We start from the raw sequence: 22,763 nt of genomic DNA on the forward strand, positions 1-22,763 counted from the left end.
TTTGTCTCCCAACAAATATAGGGGAAATTGAAGTCCCCCATTACTAGTACACCATGCTTCCTTGAACATTGGCTATTTGCTTTTCAAAGGTTTCATCGTCATCTTCTTTATTGGGTGGCTGGTATTAGACTCCGACCACCATGATCCTTTTATTCTTTGCTCCATTTCTTTTAACCCAGATGCTCTTGATGGGGCTACCAAGCTCATCCTCCTTTATTTCTGTGCAGAGATATGTATTTTTCACATATAGAATCATAGAACCATAGAATAGTAGGGTTGGAAGGGGCCTACAAGGTCATCAAGTCCAATGCCTTGCTCAATGCAGGAATCCAAGTCAGAGCATCCCTGACAGATAACTGTCCAGCCTTGTCTTGAATGCCTCCAGTGTGGGAAAGCCCACTACCTCCCTAGGTAACTGGGTCCATTGTATTGCTCTAACAGTCAGGAAGTTTTTCCTGATGTTCAGCTGGAATCTGGCTTCGTGTCACTTGAGGCCATTATTCCATGTCCTGCACTCTGGGATGATCGAGAAGAGATGCTGGCCTTCCTCTCTGTGACAGCCTTTCAAGTACTTGAAGAGCGCTATCATATCTCCCCTCAGTCTTCACTTCTCATGGCTAAACATGCCCAGTTCTTTCAGTCTCTCTTCTTCATAGGGCTTTGTTTCCAGTCCCCTGAACATCTTCGTTGCCCTCCTCTAAACCCTCTCCAGTTTGCCTGCATCCTTCTTAAAGTGTGGTGCCCAGAACTGGACACAATACTCCAGATGAGGCCTAACCAGTGCTGAGTAGAGGGGAACTAGTACTTCCCGGGATTTGGAAGCGATGCTTCTATTAACACAACCCAAAAGAGCATTGGCCTTTTTTGCAGCCACATCACATGGTTGGCTCATATTCAGCTTGTGATCGACAACAATTCCAAGATCCTTCTCGCTTGTAGTGTGGTTGAGCCACATACCCCCATCTTGTAACTGTGCATTTGGTTTCTTTTTCCTAGGTGCAGAACTTGGCATTTATCCCTATCAAAATTCATTCTGTTGTTTTCTGCCCAGCGCTCCAGTCCATCAAGATCACTTTGAATTTTGTTTCTGTCTTCCAAAGTATCAGCTATCCCACCCAATTTTGTGTCATCTGCAAATTTGATCAGCGTTCCCTGCACCTCCTCCTCCAAGTCATTCATACAAATGTTGAAGAGCACTGGGCCCAGGACTGAGCCCTGCGGTACCCCGCTCGTTGCCTCCCCCCAGTTTGAGAAGGTCCCATTGATAAGCACTCTTTTGAGTCCGATTCTGTAGCCAACTGTGGATCCACCGGATCGTTGTTTCATCTAGCCCACTTTGAGCTAGTTTGCTCATCAGGATATCATGGGGCACTTTGTTGAAAGCTTTGCTGAAATCGAGGTATGTGATGTCTACAGCATTCCCACGGTCCACAAGGGAGGTGACTTGGTCAAAAAATGAGATCAGATTCGTCTGGTAAAAATCTACTCAGATTCTGAGTAGACACACTCAGTGTAGTAGACGTGGGGGAAGTGTTTTCCCAGGCTAATCCAGATATGAGTAGGCTGGCTTCCCAGGTTACAAACGTCCAGCTGGCTGAGGATGAGGGTCCTTCTTCACCCCCCCCCCTTGTGAGAGGCAGTGAACAGGAGGAGGTGGGGTCTGGGGAGTATGACCTGCTAGATGCCAGACGCAGGTGCAGAGCAAAGAGAGAAGGCTGGGGCAGAAGTTAGACGGTCTACCCGATTGGCCTTGTGTGAAAAGCTGTGCTTATAGGCTTCATGAGAAGAGAGGGACCGCCCCCCTTTAAGTTAGGCTAGTCAGACCCCCTCCCTCTTCAAATGGCTGGCAACTCTCTTAACTTCCTTTTATTTCACCTGAAAGCATTCCTTTGTAGACTGAGAGCCACTGAGAATTTGCATCAGTATGATCCTGTGAAGTAATGGATTAAAAGCTGTAAACTGAAGCCTCTAAGTAAACTGTGGGCTAAGGAATCCTAACACCTGTTGTAGGTCAAGAGATGACAGTCAGGTGCAAACATAACAGATCACGCAAGTCAAGTTCAAATAGAGAAACACATCAGGGGAAGGGACACATTCTTATGAAGATGGCTGGTCACTCGAGCAAGGTGTGGGCGTGGAGCATCCAGGGCTGCCCTACCGTCAGGCAGAGCAAGGAGTCACCTCAGATGGCAGATGCCACAAGGCAGCAGCCAGGTGTTGGAGGAGAGAGCTGAGCACCTCACAACCAGCATTGACCTCCCCCGCCACCCCTCAGTTAACCTTCAGAGCATGGACGGGGATATCCCACTGCTGGAGTCGAAGAAAAATTCAGCAGCCAGCCCAGTCAGTTTTTTGCAAATGGAATGGGAGAGGGACCATGATCTCAGGCAGCAAAACATCTGGGCCAGCCCTGGAAGCAGAGGAAAGGGGCCCACAAAACAGAGCTGGGAATGTAAATGCCCCAGAGGGTGCCCTGGGCCATGTCTGAGCAAGGGCAACAACAGCTGAACTAGTAGCCCAAGAGCCTGTGTTGAAATACATTGCCAGGGACAATCCCATTCCTCCGGGTTGGCTTTGCTTCACACGGGGGGTGGGGAGGTGGGGGCAGGGGGAGTGTATTGGTGTGCGTGATGGTAGGGGCGGAGAGACCCTGAGTGTGTGCGTGGCACATGCCCAGCACACGTTGCCCGGGGCAGGGCTGGGCTGGCCTTATAAGTACGAGCCCCGGGCTTTTCCACCATGTTGCCAGCCCCTCCCCCACTCCCTCCATTCAATGCAGGCTCTGCTGGTTGCCTTTTGGGACCAAGCAGGGGTTTGCGCCAGTCACCAGAGTGGCCCAGTGCCTGGTTTTTCCGCTGACTCTGCACTGAAGTCAGTATGGGATGATATGTTTTGCTGGGTTAATGGGTCCCATTCCCATTGGCGGGTAAGTGCACGGGAAGCCAGGTAGGGGTGGGGTAGGCGAGCACCCTGAGGCACCTTTGCAGTGATGGGTGTTTCCCGAGGCCTCTGGGACCTGTGGGCAAGATGAGGTCCACTGTGGGGGCCAACTCGGCTCACTCGGAGCTGTGCGGCCCCAGGCAGGGTGGCACGGGAAGGCCTCCCTCCTCACCGAGAAGGTGTGCCATGGGGGGGGGTCCCTCCCGCTCTCCCTGAGGCCAGGGTGGGCTGACCCAACACCTGTCAGACTAGTCACCTGAAGAATTACAGATCCCGCACCGGCACACAGTCGCTGTTGTGTAATAAATGCAGTCCCAGTTCAACCCAGTGCCCGTGTGTCGCCTCTTCCTTGCCCCCTGTGTCTGCAGATGGTTTGACTATCTCGACATCTTTCAAAAGTTGCGGCATCTCTGATACTCTGAGTCTTTGAAAGAACTGGGCATGTTTAGCCTTGGGAAGAGAAGACTGAGGGGAGATAGGATAGCACTCTTCAAGTACTTCAAAGGTTGTCACAGAGAAGAAGGCCAGGATCTCTTCTTGATCATCCCGGAGTGCAGGACACGGAATAATGGGCTCAAGTGACAGGAAGCCAGATACCGTCTGAACATCAGGAAAAACGTCCTGACTGTTAGAGCAATACGACAATGGAACCAATGACCTAGGGAGGTAGTGGGCACTCCCTCACTGAGGCATTCAAGACGAGGCTGGACAGCCATCTGTCAGGGATGCTCTGACTTGGATTCCTGCATTGAGCAGGGGGTTGGACTCGATGGCCTTGTAGGCCCCTTCCAACCCTACTATTCTATGATTCCATGAGTAAGCATTTAGGGGATGGAAGCCCCCCAACCCCTTTCCAGGGTCAATAACGTCATAAGGCCCATGGATGAAACAAGCCCTCTGTGTTGGAGAACAGTGTACATAATTCCATTCTATCCAGTCTGGCTGACTTTGGGGCTTGCTACCTCCCCAGCCCCTCTGCAAAGGGGCAACAGGGACCATTAATTGCATCATAAGGTACAAGGCTGAAACTGGTACCACTTAGTAGGGATCACCTTCTTCCATCGTAGAATATCCAAACTGACTGCCAGACCATTTAATATAGTCAGAACCATAACAATTGCCACTGTGCTCAATAAAGCAATGCAAGGTTTGCACTGATATGAGAGCTCCAGAAATGTATTGGTGCTTCTATTTGTGGGGCATGTGAAGACATCAAAACGTCTCCAATGTGGTGTTGCAATTAAAAACAATAGGAAGGTCTCTGATATTCTTAAATCGCCTCGAGCACTGTGTCAGCTACAACCGTACTGAAGTAACAGGGACTGAATTAACATTTGCATCATGTGCTGAGCAGCGGACCACCCCAGAAAGAATGAAATCCTCACCAATACTCAATAACAGGAGTTGCCTGGGATATGATGCACATGTCAGCACTATTGATGGCAAGGTGCAGGGAGTGCTTATCACATTTGCAGATGACACAAAACTGGCAGGATAGCTAATACCCTGGTAGACAAACAAAATTCAAAGTGATCTTGATAGGCTGGACACTGGGCAGAAAATAACAGAATGAAATTTAATAGGGATACATGCCAAGTTCTGCACCTAGGAAAAAGAAACCAAATGCACAGTTACAAGATGGGGGAGACTTGGCTCAACAATACTATCAGCGAGAAGGATCTTGGAATTGTGGTAGATCACAAGCTGAATATCAGCCAACAATGTGATGTGGCTGCAAAAAAGGCCAATGCTCTTTTGGGCTGCATTAATAGAGGTATAGCTTCCAAATCCCATGAAGTACTAGTTCCCTCTACTCAGCACTGGTTAGGCCTCATCTAGAGTAGTGTGTCCAGTTCTGAGCACCACACTTTAAGAAGGATGCAGACAAACTGGAGAGGGTTCAGAGGGGGGCAACAAAGATGATCAGGGGACTGGAAACAAAGCCCTATGAAGAAGAGAGACTGAAAGAACTGGGCATGTTTAGCCTGGAGAAGAGAAGACTGAGGGGAGATAGGATAGCGCTCTTCCAGTACTTGAAAGGTTGTCACAGAGAGGAAGGCCAGGATCTCTTCTCAATCATCCCAGAGTGCAGAACACTGAATAATGGGCTCAAGTGACAGGAAGCCAGATTCCGGCTGAGCATCAGGAAAAACTTCCTGACTGTTAGAGCAATATGACAATGGAACCAATTCCCTAGGGAGGTGGTGGGCTGTCCCACACTGGAGGCATTCAAGATGAGGCTGCTGGACAGCCATCTGTCAGGGTTGCTCTGACTGTAGTAAAAATGCAACCTAAAAGCCATTGTATGTGTCTTAAGCAGCACGTAGTATTGTAAGAGCTGCGCATGCCCGGAATGAGCGGACAGTAACCCTAAGATAAGGTTGCTAGGCAAACCGCTGGCAACCAATCAAAAGTGACACGCCGGCTGAGGAATGCAAGCTAAGTGATAAAACTGTAGCGCGGGGGTTGCCCAGGGTCCACTCTGCTTTTGAGCGTGAGCTCCTTTGTTGAACTGTTTGCAAACAATAAAATCGAGTTGGACCCAGCCTGAAGTTGACTCTCCTCTTTGGGGCAAATTGGACTAGCCTCCAGGGGGCGAAACTAGCATTTTGTGCAACAAGACTTGGATTCCTGCATTGAGCAGGGGTTGGACTCAATGGTCTTATAGGCCCCTTCCAACCCTACTATTCTATGATTCTATTATTCTTCCTTGGTCTGAGGCCCAGACTGTTCTTTGTCTTCAGCTGGCCAAACTATGAGATATGACTTGTCTGACTACAAGCCAATGAACTGAAAAATGGAGGAGATTCACCCCCTGGCATTGTGAACGACCTCAAACAAGGGGCCCTGCCCATTCATCAAACAACAATTTCTCACATTCTGCTGCTGACATGACATATGCTAAAGCTGCAAGTCATCTCACAGGAATTTTAGCATTCCCCAATTCAATATGTGCCAGACAAGGATAGACATGAAGTCATGTATTGGGAATAAGCATTTTGAGCAATGCATATGAAGAAACTGTGGTGCTTTCTGTTGGAGGCCTCTTAGCACTGACACTTAGAAAGCATTGTGCAGTTACTCCATCTTTTCCTCCGTAACAGATTTCCTGTAATAAGAAAAAAGACAGAAGAAGCCTTGGGAAAACACAGGAAGGTTATGAGCAGGGGGAAAGTCATTTGGATCCTCCATGAATTTCTATGAATCAGGCAGGGAGATGGCATGATAAAAGCTTCTCCAAAACAGGGTTCTCGCTGAACTGCCAACAGGAGAAAAGATCATGCACAGTTGAACAGCATCAATGTAAAAGTGGAAGAGAGTCTAAATCCATTTGATTTAAACATAGAAACCGTCATGGTTGTTCAATGTTAGTTCTAGGAAATCTGGATCATCTTCTATAGCTGATCTCCTGTTGAACATATTCCACATCGGAAATTAAGCATGTGAGAAGTGACTAATTATAAGGCATCAAATAAGTTGCTTTGCTGCTGAAGGACCAACATTCAGAAGAAGAAACAAGATGGTAGAAAAGCAGTGAAGCTAAGGTGGAAAGAAATTTATTGGGGTGACTCCTGTGCCTATCACTACTAGAGGGAGGGAAAGAAGATTTGCAAGGAGTCCATATCCCATTGCCCCAGGGTCTCTTGCTTTGTGTCACATAGATGCAACTGTGCTTTCAATTCATCCGTCAATTCTCATGAGGACACTTAAGAGCAGAATGCACAGTCAGAAACCATATTCCATAGACTGCACATTAGTTGATGGAAGGAATGCTCTTTTTTCATGCTGTAGGCAAACCTCTTCCAACATCTGGAGGCATTTCAAGACACAGCCTTGTAAAGCTGTGCAACATGAATGGCAGTGAGGTGCACATTGTTTTCTGTAGGACCGCTACTCCATCAGTAGACAGAATCGGACTCAAAGAGTGCTTATCAGTGGGACCTTCTCATTGACCTTCAGGGCTCAGTCCTGGGCCCAGTGCTCCTCAAGATTTTTATTAATGACTTGGAGGAGGAGGTGCAGGGGATGCTGATAAAAATTTGCAGATGTCCTGTGGTAGCAGCTAGTCCACAGAGGAACTAGCCCTTGTGGGTAAAGAGCAGATACAAGAAGAACAAATGAAAAGGCTCCAATTGGAAGGGAAAGGAGGGGGGAAGGGAAAGGAAGGAGGGAGGGAGGGAGGGAGGGAGACCCCAGGGGCATGGGAATGGTGGTGGTAGTGGAGGTGGTGAGTGTGTGCATGGCCAGGGGGAGCAGGTTCGTTATTTAGGCCCAATGTAGTTCAAGATAGATCCTTCTTCTGGGGCACTATGGATATAAGCAATATGAAACTGTGACACACATGTATAAACAAACACTTTGATAGCAAATCTCGTGATTTTAATCCACAACATGAAGGACCAGAATAATCAAATTATTTATCATGCAGAAAGCTCCCAATGAAATATAAAAAATAAACAAAACCTAAAAAATGTGACAAGAACTTAATGGCTAACCAATGAAGGTTGCAAATAATGAAGATTAGAAAAAAATAAACCAGGCTGTGAAACAGGAATGACCCCATAAAGCTCATTCATCAGGCTCCGTGTACAGCCTAGCAAAACATACTTTCAGAACATGTAAACTAATAAAAATAACTGTAGTCATTTTACCGAAAATATGTACATTAAACATGCACAGAAAAATAACTAACCTTGTCAAAGAAAGTTCCCAAGCTGGTCTATAACCACTGTTGGAACTTTGTAGGGGATGCAGGCAGAAAGAAACCGAAGACTGCAATTCTGTGTGCAGTTACCTGAGAGTAAGCCACATTGACCCCTTCATGGATCACTGCCTTGTTGTGGTGAAGGGGCTTCTGTAACTCAGTGAAGCCATAAGCTACGCTGTGCAGGGCCAACCAAGACGGACAGGTTATGGCAGAGAGTTCTGACAAAATGTGGTCCACTGCAGAAGGAAATAGCAACCCACTCCAGTATTCTTGCAAGAAAACCCCATGGAACGTATCACAAGGCTAAAAGGTATGACGCCAGAAGATGAGCCCCTCAGGTCGGAAGGTGTCCAATATACTACTGGGGAAGAGCAGAGGGAATTTCCAAGTAGCGCCAGACAGAGTGAAGCAGCTGGGCCAAAGCCAAAAGGACACTCAGCTGTGGATGTGTCTGGTGGTGAAAAGAAAATCTGATGCTGTAAAGAACAATACTGTTTAGGAACCTGGAATGTAAGATCAATGAATCACGGTAATCTGGAGGTGGTCAAACATGAGACGGCAAGATTGAACATCGACATCTTGGGAATCAGCGAACTAAAATGGACAGGAATGGGCGAATTTAATTCAGGTGACCATCATATCTACTACTCTGGGCAAGAATCCCTTAGAAGAAATGGAGTAGCACTCATAGTCAACAAAAGGGTGGGAAAAGCAGTACTGGGGTACAATCTTAAAAATGATAGAATGATCTCAATACGAATCCAAGGCAAACCATTCAACATCACAGTAATTCAAGTCTATGTCCCAACCACTGAGGCCGAAGAAGCTGAGGTTGATCAATTCTATGTAGACCTCCAACACCTTCTAGAACTAACACCAAAAAAAGATGTCCTCTTCATCATAGGGGATTGGAATGCTAAAGTAGGAAGTCAAGAAATCACCGGGATAACAGGCAAGCATGGCCTCGGTGTACAAAATGAAGCAGGACAAAGACTAATAGAGTTTTGCCAAGAGAACACGCTGATCATAGCAAACACTCTTTTCCAACAGCACAAGAGGCGACTCTACGCATGGACATCACCAGATGGTCAGTATCGAAATCAGATTGATTTTGTACTTTGCAGCCAAAGATGGAGAAGCTCTATACAGTCAGTCAGAACAAGACCTGGAGCTGAGTGTGGCTCAGATCATGAGCTTCTTATTGCAACATTTCAGCTGAAATTGAAGAATGTAGGGAAAACCACTAAACCATTCAGGTAAGACCTAAATCATATCCCTTATGAATATACAGTGGAGGTGATGAATAGATTTAAGGGATTAGACCTGACAGATAGCGTGCCTGAGGAACTATGGACGGAGGTCCGTAACATTGTTCAGGAGGCAGCAACTAAATCCCTCCCAAAGAAAAAAAAAATGCAAGAAAGCAAAGTGGCTGTCTGATGAGGCTTTACAAGTAGCTGTGGAAAGAAGGGAAGTGAAAAGCAAGGGAGAAAGGGGAAGATATTTCCAACTGAATGCAGAGTTCCAGAGAATAGCAAGGAGCAAGAAGAGACAAGAAGGCCTTCTTAAATGAACAATGCAAAGAAATCGAGGAAAACAACAAAATGGGAAAGACTAGAGATCTCTTCAAGAAAATCGGAGATCTCAAGGGAATGTTTTGTGCAAAGACGGGCATGATAAAGGACAAAGAAGGCAGGGACCTCACAGAAGCAGATGAGATTAAGACGAGGTGGAAAGAATACACAGAAGAACTATACGGGAAAGTTCTTAATGTCCCCGATAGCCATGATAGTGCGGTCACTGAACTTGAGCCGGACATCCTTGAGAGTGAAGTCAAGTGGGCCTTAGGAAGCATCACTAACAACAAAGCTAGCGGAGATGACAGTATTCCAGCTGAGCTATTTAAAATCCTAAAAGATGATGCTGTTAAAGTGCTGCACTCAATATGCCAACAAATTTGGAACACTCAACAGTGGCCACAAGACTGGAAAAGGTCAGTTTACATTCCAATTCCAAAGAAGGGCAACGCCAAAGAGTGTTTAAACTACTGTACAATTGCACTTATTTCACATGCCAGCAAGGTGATGCTCAAAATCCTACAAGCTAGGCTTCAGCAGTATGCGAACCGAGAACTACCGGAAGTACAAGCTGGGTTTCGAAGAGGCAGAGGAACTAGAGATCAAATCGCCAACATTCGCTGGATCATGGAGAAAGCAAGAGAATTCCAGAGAAACATCTATTTCTGCTTCATTGACTACACTAAAGCCTTTGAATGTGTGGATCACAACAAACTGTGGCAAATTCTGAAAGTGATGGGAGTACCAGACCACCTTACCTGTCTCCTGAGAAACCTGTATGAGGGTCAAGAAGCAACAGTAAGAACCGGACATGGAACAACCGAGTGGTTCAAAATTGGGAAAGGAGTACAACAAGGCTGCATATTGTCACCCTGCTTATTTAACTTATATGCAGAGTACATCATGAGAAACGCCGGGTTGGATGAATCACAGGTTGGAATTAAGATTGCCGGGAGAATTATCAACAACCTCAGATACGCAGATGACACCACCCTAGTGGCAGAAAGCGAAGAGGATCTCAAGAGCCTCTTGTTGAGGGTGAAAGTGGAGAGTGCAAATCTGGTTTGAAACTCAACATGAAAAAAACTAAGATCTTGGCATCTGGCCCCATCACTTCCTGGCATATAGAAGGGGAAGAAATGGAAGCAGTGACGGGTTTTATTTTCTTGGGCTCCAAGATCACCGCAGACAGTGACTGTAGCCATGAAATTAAAAGACGCTTGCTCATTGGGAGGAAAGCTATGGCAAACCTAGACAGCATAGTAAGAAACAGAGACATCACCTTGCTGACAAAGATTTGTACAATCAAAGCTATGGTTTTCCCAGTAGCAACGTATGGCTGTGAGAGCTGGACTATAAGGAAGGCTGAGCGCCGAAGAATTGATGCTTTCGAACTGTGGTGCTGGAGAAGACTCTTACGAGTCCCCTGGACTGCAAGGAGGTCAAATCAGTCCATCCTAAAGGAAATCAACCCCGAGTGCTCATTGGAAGGACAGATACTGAAGCTGAAGCTCAAATATTTGTCCAGCTAATGCGAAGAGAAAACTTCCTGGAAAAGACCCTGATGCTGGGAAAGATTGAAGGCAAAAGGAGAAGGGGATGGCAGAGGATGAGATGGCTAGATAGCATCACCGATGCAATGAATATGAACTTGAGCACACTCCGGGAGAGAGTGGAGGACAGGAAGGCCTGGCGTGCTATGGTCCATGGGGTCAAGAAGAGTCGGACACGACTTAACAACTGAACAACAAGAAGTCACATTGAAATCAATGGGACTTTTTCTCTGAACAGACATGTATAGGGATGAGATTAAAAGCCCAGAGGAAAAACAAAACTTGATTAAAAGCCTCAAACCTGATTAAACCTGGTAGGAAAAAACATCTTAACCCTTTCAAGGGGTAGAAGATCATAAAACCTCAAAAGGGCTGGGTCCAGTACCAGAGGCGGTATGCCTGTGTAAACCAGTTGCTGGGAACATGGGTAGGAGGGTGCTGCTGCACTCGTGTCCTGCCTGTGGGTTCCTGGTCGACAGCTGGTTGGCCACTGTGTGAACAGAATGCTGGACTAAGTGGACCCTTGGCCTGATCCAGCAGGGCTCTTCTGTTCTTATGTCATGCAAATCAGATAGACTTAAAATGTCCCTTAGAAAGCTGTGGAAAGAAGGGAAGCAAAAAGCAAGGGAGAAAGGGGAGGATATATCCAACTGAATGCAGAGTTCCAGAGAATAGCAAGGAGAGACAAGAATAGCATCACGGATGCAATGAATATGAACCTGAGCGCACTCTGGGAGAGAGCAGAGGACAGGAAGGCCTGGCGTGCTATGGTCCATGGGGTCACGAAGAGTCAGACACGACTTTAACAACTGAACAACAACAATGAAGAGGCAGATTCCCAGCTGGTTTATTACCTTGCAATGCCATGTACCTTGCCAAGTAACATTGTCATACACCACTATGACACAGATGGGTTGGTTGTTCTTCTGGGAAGCATTTTTACAATTAAAAGATGAAGTAAACATTTGGAGGCCTGCAGTCAGAGAACAGTTTGAAGTACATAGATGTATGAAAGCCAGCAGACTCACTGGGATCATCAATGTGCAAACCGCTATCTCGATTTTATTGCTTCACTGGATGTGACTACACAGCAGCCTTTTCAAGAAAGGGGAAGATTCAGCCTTTCAACATTCTGAAATGAAACGAGAATGCACAAGCTGCTTTTTCTTCCTTATGGTTTAGGGCTGAAGTATGATGGGATGGGACAGGGAGCTTATGCTGGGGATTTCTGCAGGTTGCATGTTAATTGTTTTCAGTGTTTTTGTAACTGAAATAAGCGTGTATAAACATATTCCTGAAGCAAAAAGTAATAGTCTACTTTGACTTTATTGTGAAAATAGTGCATAATTTCAGAAACAATATACGTGGTTCCGGTTCAGTACAGTGGACATTTTTATGCCTCCAGCCATATTAAATGGTCTGATTTAGGGTTGTTAAGCAGTCACATTAGATATATTAAGATGCAGGAAGGTGATCTCTACTAAGTGGTTCCAGTTTCAACCATGTACCTTATGAAGTAATTAATGGTCACCTTTACTGCTTCTCAGATGGGTCAGAAAGCCCCCCAATCAGTCAGACTGGATAATCTGGAATTATGTACACTGTTCCCCACTGGAAGTCTTCAAGCAGAGACAGGCAGCCATCTGTCAGGGATGCTTTAAACTAGATTCCTGCACTGAGCAGGGGGTTGGACTTGATGGCTTAAATGGCCCCTTCCACCTCTAGGATTCTGTGACTAGATAGGCAAACCTTTTGTATCTTATGACATCATTATTTTGACATGGACTCTTGGACAACAGCAGGAGGAAAAGGAGGGAAAAGCACAACCTATTTATAAGACAGCAAGAACTAAATATAGCAGTACAGAACTGAGGAGCTACTGCTCATCTGATGATCAAAGAGATGAGGAAAGAACAGCAAGAAAGAGGGATGAGAAAGAGAGCCAGATTGTCCAAACTGGAGAAAAGGAGAAACAAGGAGAAAAGGAGAAAGAACACTATGAAGAGCAGTTTATCTTCCAAAACAAGGAAGTGACATACAAGCAATGGCTATAGCACAAATAGCAACGCTGGCCATTTCAGAAGCCTCTGTATCTCCACCCCAAAGCTCCCAGCCAGAAGGAGATAGTCTGGGTTTTGGTTAGGGTTTTCTTGTGCGATTCCCAAAGGGTATGTTTTGGGGTTGCCTTTCAGCAGCTGCGCCGCCAAGGCAACCAAGTCCTTCCTTCTGCCTCTGGGCAGGGTGCATCTGCATGTGCAGCAGCAGGAAGCATTCATGAAGCTTAAACACCTTAGAGACACCAAATTAAAAGCAACCTGCTTTGTGTATGTGAAGCAGCTAAACGGTGACAGGAGGCATTCTGGAAAGAGGCCACGACTTAGTATGATATGGGTGGCTGCAAGGTATAAATATTTAGGGTTTGACCTTGTTCAGGCAGCCAAATGCTACCAGGGATCTATTTTTGCAGTTCATAAATTCTTTGAGTTTAAGTGTGTGTGTGTGTGTGTGTGTGTGTGTGTGTGTGTGTAGGGGGGGCACTTTGCCTCTGTGGCCAGGAAAATGTCAGGCTTTTCATAATGATGGCCCTCTGTGCTTCTTTGTAAATATTGTTGTTGTTCAGTCGTTCAGTCGTGTCCGACTCTTCATGACCCCATGGACCATAGCACACCAGGCCTTCCTGTCCTGCGCACTCTCCCGGAGTGTGCTCAGGTTCATATTCATTGCATCGGTGATGCTATCTAGCCATCTCATCCTCTGCTGTCCCCTTCTCCTTTTGCCTTCAGTCTTTCCCAGCATCAGGGTCTTTTCCAGAGAGTTTTTGCATTAGGTGGCCAAAATATTTGAGCTTCAGCTTCAGTATCTGTCCTTCCAATGAGCACTCAGGGTTGATTTCCTTTAGGATGGACTGATTTGACCTCCTTGCAGTCCAGGGGACTCGTAAGAGTCTTCTCCAGCACCACAGTTCGAAAGCATCAATTCTTCGGCGCTCAGCCTTCCTTATAGTCCAGCTCTCACAGCCATACATTACTACTGGGAAAACCATAGCTTTGATTAGACGGACCTTTGTCGGCAAGGTGATGTCTCTGCTTCTGACTGTGCTGTCTAGGTTTGCCATAGCTTTCCTCCCAGGGAGCAAGCGTCTTTTAATTTCATGGCTACAGTCACCGTCTGCGGTGATCTTGGAGCCCAAGGAAGTAAAATCTGTCACTGCTTCCATTTCTTCCCCTTCTGTATGCCAGGAAGTGATGGGGCCAGATGCCATGATCTTCGTTTTTGTAATGTTGAGTTTCAAACCAGCTTTTGCACTCTCCTCTTTCTGCCATTAGGGTGGTATCGTCTGCATATCGGAGGTTGTTCATAATTCTCCCGGCAATCTTAATTCCGACCTGTGATTCATCCAACCCGGCATTTCTCATGATGTACTCTGCATATAAGTTAAATAAGCAGGGTGACAATATGCAGCCTTGTCGTACTCCTTTCCCAATTTTGAACCACTCGGTTGTTCCATGTCCGGTTCTTACTGTTGCTTCTTGACCCTCATACAGGTTTCTCAGGAGACAGGTAAGGTGGTCTGGTACTCCCATCACTTTAAGAATTTGCCACAGTTTGTTGTGATCCACACAATCCAAGGCTTTAGTGTAGTCAATGAAGCAGAAATAGACGTTTTTCTGGAATTCTCTTGCTTTCTCCATGATGCAGCGAATGTTGGCGATTTGATCTCTAGTTCCTCTGCCTCTTCGAAACCCAGCTTGTACTTCCGGTAGTTCTCGGTTCGCATACTGCTGAAGCCTAGCTTGTAGGATTTTGAGCATCACCTTGCTGGCATGTGAAATGGGCGCAATTGTGCGGTAGTTTGAACACTCTTTGGCATTGCCCTTCTTTGGAATTGGAATGTAAACTGACCTTTTCCAGTCTTGCAGCCATTGCTGAGTGTTCCAAATTTGTTGGCATATTGAATGCAGCACTTCAACAGCATCATCTTTTAGGATTTTAAATAGCTCAGCTGGAATACTGTCATCTCCGTTGGCTTTGCTGTTACTAATGCTTCCTAAGGCCCACTTGACTTTACTCTCGAGGATGTCCGGCTCAAGTTCAGTGACCGCACTATCATGGCTGTCAAGGAGATAAGGACATTAAGATCTTTCCTGTATAGTTCTTCTGTGTATTCTTTCCACCTCTTCTTAATCTCATCTGCTTCTGTGAAGTCCCTGCCTTCTTTGTCCTTTATCATGCCCGTCTTTGCACAAAACGTTCCCTTGAGATCTCCAATTTTCTTGAAGAGATCTCTAGTCTTTCCCATTCTGTTGTTTTCCTCGATTTCTTTGCATTGTTCATTTAAGAACCTTGTGGACTTCTGCCTGGCAGACCGCCAGTCCCTGCAGGACCAGGCCCCCAGGTACCGAGCCAGCTGTGCTGCTCCACCTGCCCCTCCCTGGAGGGGCTACATAAGCTGGCTGGCTGAGGTGGCCTGGGAGAGCCAGGGCCTGCAGGAGAAGCCACCACCACCACCACCGGGGAAGAGGCGTGCTTGCCGCCGCTGGGCCTGCTGCTGCCGCCGCTGGGCCTGCTGCTGCCGCCGCTGGGCCTGCTGCTGCCGCCGCTGGGCCTGCTGCTGCCGCCGCTGGGCCTGCTGCTGCCGCCGCTGGGCCTGCTGCTGCCGCCGCTGGGCCTGCTGCTGCCGCCGCTGGGCCTGCTGCTGGCTGAGGTGGCCTGGGAGAGCCAGGGCCTGCAGGAGAAACCACCACCACTGGGGAAGAGGCGTGCTTGCCGCCGCTGGGCCTGCTGCTGCCGCCGCTGGGCCTGCTGCCGCCGTCGCCGCTACCACCGCCACCAGGCCTTCCCTGTGGACTCCTGCCTGGCATTTTTAAGGGGATTTTAATTGTTTTGTTTGTTTGTTTTATTTTGTTGGGGGGGGGGTTGTTGTGTTTTTAGGGGTGGGTAGCCTGCCTGATAGGCGGGAGCGAGGGGGCATGTGTCCACCTGATGGAGGCAGTGGGGGGAGAGTTGGGGGCCAGAACATACCGAGGCTGGGCGGCAGGCGCTGGCGGAGCGCTAGGGGCAGGCCAAGCCAGGTAAGGGGAACAAGGGAGAGATGTGTAGTATCTGTCCCCTGCTCCGGGCCTGTCCAGAGCCAAAGGATGGCTGGGGGAGGCATGACCCCATCTTCTGGCCTTCGTTTGCTGCTCTGCAATGCCAGGTCTGTTACCCAGAAAACCTCCCTCATCCATGACATGATCCTGGATGAGGGTGCAGACCTGGCATGTATTACGGAGACCTGGCTGGCCGAGGCTGCTGCTCCAACCCTTGCAACCATGTGTCCAGCTGGATTTTCGTATGCACAGCAGCCGAGGGCTGGGGATCGGGGAGGGGGAGTAGCTGTTATCTACCGAGAGTCCTTGGTCTTCACCAGACCCCCTCTCCGGGAGACCAAGGTTGTTGAGTGCATGTACTGGAGGTTGGGCCCGAAGGGCAGTCTGGGGATTCTGCTCGTGTACCGTCCACCCCGCTGCACGACTGACTCCCTATCCGAGGTGCTTGAGGTGGTCTCTGATGTGCGTGTACAGTCCCCTAACTTACTGGTGTTGGGGGACTTCAACGTACATTCGGAGGCCATCCTCACAGGAGCACCTCGGGACTTCATGGAGACCATGGCCTCCTGGGAGCTGCACCATATTCTAACTGGGCCCACCCATGTAGCCGGTCATGCACTAGACCTTGTGTTTGTTTCTGGAGAAGCAGGGAGTGATCTGGAAGTCGGGGGTATATCCACCACCCCCTTGTCATGGTCAGATCACTATCTGGTGATGTTGGACTTCTCGGTTCCACAACCCCTCCGCAGTGGTGGAGGACCCATTAAAATGGTCCGCCCCAGGCGTCTTATGGATCCAAATGGATTCCTGAACGCGCTTGGGGATTCTCTGCGGCATGCCAACGGCCACTCGGTCGAGACCCTGGTGGGTGGCTGGAATGCCGCAATTACTGGGGCATTAGATCGGGTGGCTCCGAAACGCCCTCTCCCCCTGAACAGGGCTCAGACTGCACCATGGTTCAATCCGCGGTTACGAGCTCTGAAACAGGAGGTGAGACGGCTAGAGCGCCGGTGGCGGAAGTCTCGCTCCAAAGACGATCAGACACGGGCTAGAGCTATATCTTCAGCCTATCACGTGGCGGTGAAGGCAGCAAAAAAGGAATATTATGCTGCCTCCATCGCGTCTGCAGAGTGCTGCCCCAGGAGGCTGTTCCAAGTGGTCCGGAGCCTGGTCGGTCCTGTGGCTCCAGAACCACTGGAGCATTCTAAGGCCTCCTGTGAGGCTTTGGCAAGGCACTTTGCAGATAAAATTGATCAGATTAGGTGTGTTACTCTGCACACTGTGGATACAGTTAGTGAGCAAGAGGCGGCCTGTGGCAAACCGGTTTTGTGGGATCGGTTCCAGCTTCTTCCTCCTGATGAAGTGGACAAGGTGCTTTCATCTGTAAGGCCGACCACCTGCTTACTTGATCCTTGCCCATCTTGGCTCATTATGAGCTGCAGAGAGAGACTGGGTGAGGGGATCAAGGCGGTGGTGAACGCCTCCCTTGAGGAGGGAGTGATGCCATCAGCCCTCAAGGAGGCAGTGATAAGACCGCTCTTAAAGAAGCCTTCCTTGGATCCTCAAGTTCTGAACAACTTTTGCCCAGTCTCAAATCTGCCATTTTTGGGCAAGGTGATTGAGCGGGTGGTGGCAGTGCAGTTGAAGGCACACTTGGAAGAAACTGATTATCTAGACCCATTTCAGTCAGGCTTCAGGCCTGGGCATGGGACAGAAACGGCCTTGGTCGCCTTGGTGGATGATATGAGGAGGGCTCTGGATAGGGGTGAATGCTCCTTCCTTGTTCTCCTCGACCTCTCAGCGGCTTTTGATACCGTTGACCACGGTATCCTCCTGGACCGCCTGGAGGGGTTGGGCATTGGGGACACCGTATTGCGGTGGTTCCGGTCCTTCCTCTCCGGCAGGTACCAGAGGGTAGCACTGGGAGAGGAGGTTTCGGACCCGTGGCCACTTACTTGTGGGGTGCCACAGGGTTCCATCCTCTCCTCGATGCTATTTAACATCTATGTGAAGCCACTGGGGGCTATCATCAGGAGGTTTGGGGTGCAGTGTCATCAATATGCGGATGACACGCAGCTCTACCTCTCATTCAAATCTTCACCAAGGTTGGCCGTAGAATCCCTGTCCAAATGTCTGGAGACGGTGAGTGGCTGGATGGGGAGGAATAAGCTGAAGCTGAACCCTGACAAGACGGAGGTACTTTTGGTGGGAGACAAGAGGAGGCTGGGGGATGTTGACCTGGTGTTGAATGGGGTACGGCTACCCTTGAAAGCCCAGGTCCGCAGCCTGGGGGTCATTTTGGACTCCCAGCTGTCCATGGAGGCTCAGGTGTCAGCTGTGAGCCAGACAGCGCTGTATCAACTCCATCTGATACGGCGGCTGCGCCCCTTCCTTCCCGACCATCTGCTCCCATCGGTAGTACGTGCCCTGGTCTCCTCTCATTTAGACTACTGTAATGCGCTCTACGTGGGATTACCCTTGAAGACGGTTCGGAAGCTGCAGCTGGTACAGAACGCGGCGGCTCGCCTGATTAAAGGCAGCCGCCGGCGAGATCACATCACTCCAGTGCTGAAGGAGTTGTACTGGTTACCAGTTGTTTTCCGGGCCAAATTCAAGGTGTTGGTTTTGACCTTTAAAACCCTATATGGTTCCGGCCCAGCCTATCTTAAGGAGCGCCTCCAGCAACACCAGACAGGCCGCTTAACAAGATCAGCCTCGGATGGCCTTCTCTCTGTCCTATCAGCCAGGACAGCTAGACTGGTGGGGACGAGGGAGAGGGCCTTCTCTGTGGTGGCCCCCACTCTGTGGAACGCCCTCCCTAGGGAACTCCGTCATGCCCCCTCTTTAATGAGCTTCCGTCGTGCATTAAAAATGTGGTTGTTCAGGCAGGCATTTGGGGTGGGTTAGGGTATTTTTTTTAAAAAAAAAATTATGGTAAAATTTTATTGTTTTAAATTGTTTTATGGTGAGTTGTACATCGCCCAGAGTGGCTGGGTGACCAGTCAGATGGGCGATTAATAAATTTAATAAATAAAAAATAAATAAGAAGGCCTTCTTGTCTCTCCTTGCTGTTCTCCGGAACTCTGCATTCAGTTGGATATATCTTCCCCTTTCTCCCTTGCTTTTCGCTTCCCTTCTTTCCTCAGCTACTTGTAAAGCCTCATCAGACAGCCACTTGGCTTTCTTGCATTTCTTTTTCTTTGGGAGGGATTTCGTTGCTGCCTCCTGAACAGTGTTACGGACCTCCGTCCATAGTTCCTCAGGCACTCTGTCTATCAGGTCTAATCCCTGAAATCTATTCCTCACCTCCACTTTATATTCATAAGGGATATGATTTAGGTCATACCTGAATGGTTAATGGTTTTCCCTACGTTCTTCAATTTCAGCCCAAATTTTGCAAGAAGCAGCTCATGATCTGAGCCACAGTCAGCTCCAGGTCTTGTTTTTACTGACTGTATAGAGCTTCTCCATCTTTGGCTGCAAAGTACATAATCAATCTGATTTCGATATTGACCATCTGGTGATGTCCATGTGTAGAGTCGCCTCTTGTGCTGTTGGAAAAGAGTGTTTGCTATGATCAGCGTGTTCTCTTGGCAAAACTCTATTAGCTTTTGTCCTGCTTCATTTTGTACACCAAGGCCATGCCTGCCTGTTATCCCGGTGATTTCTTGACTTCCTACTTTAGCATTCATCCCCTATGATGAAGAGGACATCTTTTTTTAAGTGTTAGTTCTAGAAGGTGTTGGAGGTCTACATAGAATTGATCAACCTCAGCTTCTTCGGCATCAGTGGTTGGGGCATAGACTTCAATTACTGTGATGTTGAATGGTTTGCCTTGGATTCGTACTGAGATCATTCTATCATTTTTGAGATTGTACCCCAGTACTGCTTTTCCCACCCTTTTGTTGACTATAAGTGCTACTCCATTTCTTCTAAGGGATTCTTGCCCACAATAGTAGATAGGATGGTCACCTGAATTAAATTCGCCCATTCCTGTCCATTTTAGTTCGCTGATTCCCAAGATGTCGATGTTCAATCTTGCCGTCTCATGTTTGACCACCTCCAGCTTACCTCGATTCATTGATCTTACATTCCAGGTTCCTAAACAATATTGTTCTTTACAGCATCGGATTTTCTTTTCACCACCAGACACATCCACAGCTGAGTGTCCTTTCGGGTTTGGCCCAGCTGCTTCACTCTGTCTGGCGCTACTTGGAAATTCCCTCTGCTCTTCCCCAGTAGTATATTGGACACCTTCCGACCTGAGGGGCTCATCTTCCGGCGTCATCTCTTTTAGCCTTGTGATACGTTCCATGGGGTTTTCTTGGCAAGAATACTGGAGTGGGTTGCCATTTCCTTCTCCAGTGGACCACATTTTGTCAGAACTCTCCGCCATGACCTGTCCGTCTTGGGTGGCCCTGCACAGCATAGCTTATGGCTTCACTGAGTTACGCAAGCCCCTTCGCCACAACAAGGCAGTGAAATATGCAAAATGTTAAATCAAAATGGGGCAGTAAGAACTTGAGACCTCCCCTTTGGCAGCAGGAAATGCAAGGTGGGAACAAATCCCATTTGTATTCATGGCTCAATAGCAGTTTGCTGCCTGGCTGGAGCAAGGGTGCCGTGAGAAGGGCCGGCAAGCACCTGCCAGGGACATGTGCCCGAAGAAGGACACAGTTCACACTGATGCTGCCCTTTGAGTAAGCCCGAGGGCCTCCAAGCCTAATGGGGTGACTTTCAAAACCCTTCAGGGTGAGAGGGAGCTCCACTCCTGAAATATGCTGCCAGGTGATGATGACATACAGCGCATCGACTAGGGTGGACAGTAGTCGGCTGGCCAGTACAAGGGTGCTTTCTCACTGCTGAAAACCTCCTGGCTGCATCACATCAGAATGAGATACTCCTATCCCCAAATGTTAGGGGGAGGCCCCTAACATTTTTTTAATTATTTTTATTTTTTATTTTAACTAACTTTTTTCCATTTATTTGTCTTGTATCACACACTTTCACACCAGTGGGACTCTGCTTTTAACCTCGACTGAGTAGAGGAGCAGGCACAGGCTAGTCTAGAACAATCACAGAGCTAGACACAAAAAGGGAAAAGAGGCTATGGAAGGACAAGATCCTCCAGTGGTGGTGACCTGCAAGGTGTGTGCAGTGTTTGTTTTCTTGCCTGAGAACAACAAGGCCTACACCTGCAACAAGTGCAAGTGGATCATGCTGCTGGAGGAAAAAGTAAGTGGACTGGAGTGGCGACTGTCGACCCTCCGGGGAATAAGAGAACGCGAAGAGTTCTTGGACAGAATGGGGGAACTACAGCAGCAAAAGGCAGACCAGAAGCTTGAAGAGCAACAGCAAGATGAGGCAGAAGTGGGAAATGCTGAGGAGAAGAAAAATGGAGTAGAGGATACTCCTTGGAAAACGGTGACAGTTAGGAGAAGAAGAACTAGACGCCACTCTGCACCAGTGGAAGCAGTGGAACTGATTCCAGGTACTTGCGGATGAGACTGGAGGACAGCCTGCAGAGGAAGAATCACAGGGGAACCTGCATGAGAGTGAGCAAGAGGCTAAAGGTCAGTCAAACAGAGGCGATGAAACCCAGGCCTACAAGAAGAAGAAGAGAAGAGTGATAGTAGTGGGAGACTCCTTGCTGCGTGGGATCGAGACCCAAGTATGTCGCGAAGACCCATGGACTCGCCAGGTATGTTGTCTTCCGGGAGGACAGATTAGAGACGTGACTGAAAGGTTGCCTGCACTCATTAAGCCCACTGACAGGTATCCCTTTCTTCTCATCCCTGTGGGAACAAATGATACCGCCAAGCGGAGCTACGAAGAGATCACGTCAGACTTTGAAGCTTTGGGAAGGAAACTCAAGAACTTTGGGGCCCAGATAGTTTTCTCATCCATCCTTCCAGTAGTTAGAAGAGGGATAGAAAGGGAACGAAAAATACTCTGGGTGAATGACTGGCTACGAAGGTGGTGCCGACGAGAGAGATTTGGATTCTGGGACCACGGACTATACTTCCAGGAAGATGGGCTGTTGGCTAGGGATGGGTTGCACCTCACAAAGGATGGGAAGAATGTGTTTGGCCACAGCATGAAGAACTTCATCAGGAGGGCTTTAAACTGAATCCTACGGGGAAGGGAGATGTAATGTTGGGGGTAACAATGGACATAGGCGCATGCACTGCAATGGAGAGAACAGCTCTGATGGCGCACAATAATAGTCTTCAGACACATGTAGGAAGAAAGCCAGACTATGAAGCACATGGTCTTCGATGTCTATATACTAATGCCCAGAGTATGGGAAACAAACAGAACGAACTTGAACTCTTAATACAAGAGGGAAATTATGACCTGATAGGTATAACTGAGACTTGGTGGGATGACTCTCATGACTGAAATACAGCAATGGAAGGATATAACTTGTTCAAAAAGAACAGGAGGAACAGAAAGGGAGGTGGGGTTGCACTGTATGTGAAAAATACATATCTCTGCACAGAAATACAGGAGGAGGAGCTTGGTAGCCCCATCGAGAGCATCTGGGTTGAAATAAATGGAGCAAAGAATAAAAGGAACCTGGTTGTCGGAATCTACTACTGGCCACCCAATCAAGGAGAAGACGAGGATGAAACTTTTGAAAAACAAATAGCCAATGTTTCAAGGAAGCATGGTGTACTAGTAATGGGGGACTTCAATTTCCCCGATATTTGTTGGGAGACAAATTCTGCAAAACATGGCCCCTCCAGGAAATTCCTGACTTGTGTGGCGGATCACTTCCTCCTACAGAAAGTAGAGGAAGGAACTAGAGGATCAGCTATCCTTGACTTGATCCTAACCAACAGAGATGACTTAGTGGATCAAGTAGCAGTTACAGGAACTCTGGGGGAAAGCG

The 22,763-nt window shown here is 48.0% G+C and overlaps 1 protein-coding gene across 1 annotated transcript in view; it reads left to right on the top strand.

Moving 5' to 3' along the window:
- Positions 1 to 22,763, top strand: part of LOC146338278 (gamma-aminobutyric acid receptor subunit gamma-4-like) — a 128,038-nt gene that overhangs the window by 20,569 nt on the left and 84,706 nt on the right. The window lies entirely within an intron of this gene.

Source organism: Heloderma suspectum, chromosome 9 (assembly GCF_057233095.1).
Source record: "Heloderma suspectum isolate Gila_16-S chromosome 9, 16-S_ref, whole genome shotgun sequence".
Taxonomy (NCBI): domain Eukaryota; kingdom Metazoa; phylum Chordata; class Lepidosauria; order Squamata; family Helodermatidae; genus Heloderma; species Heloderma suspectum.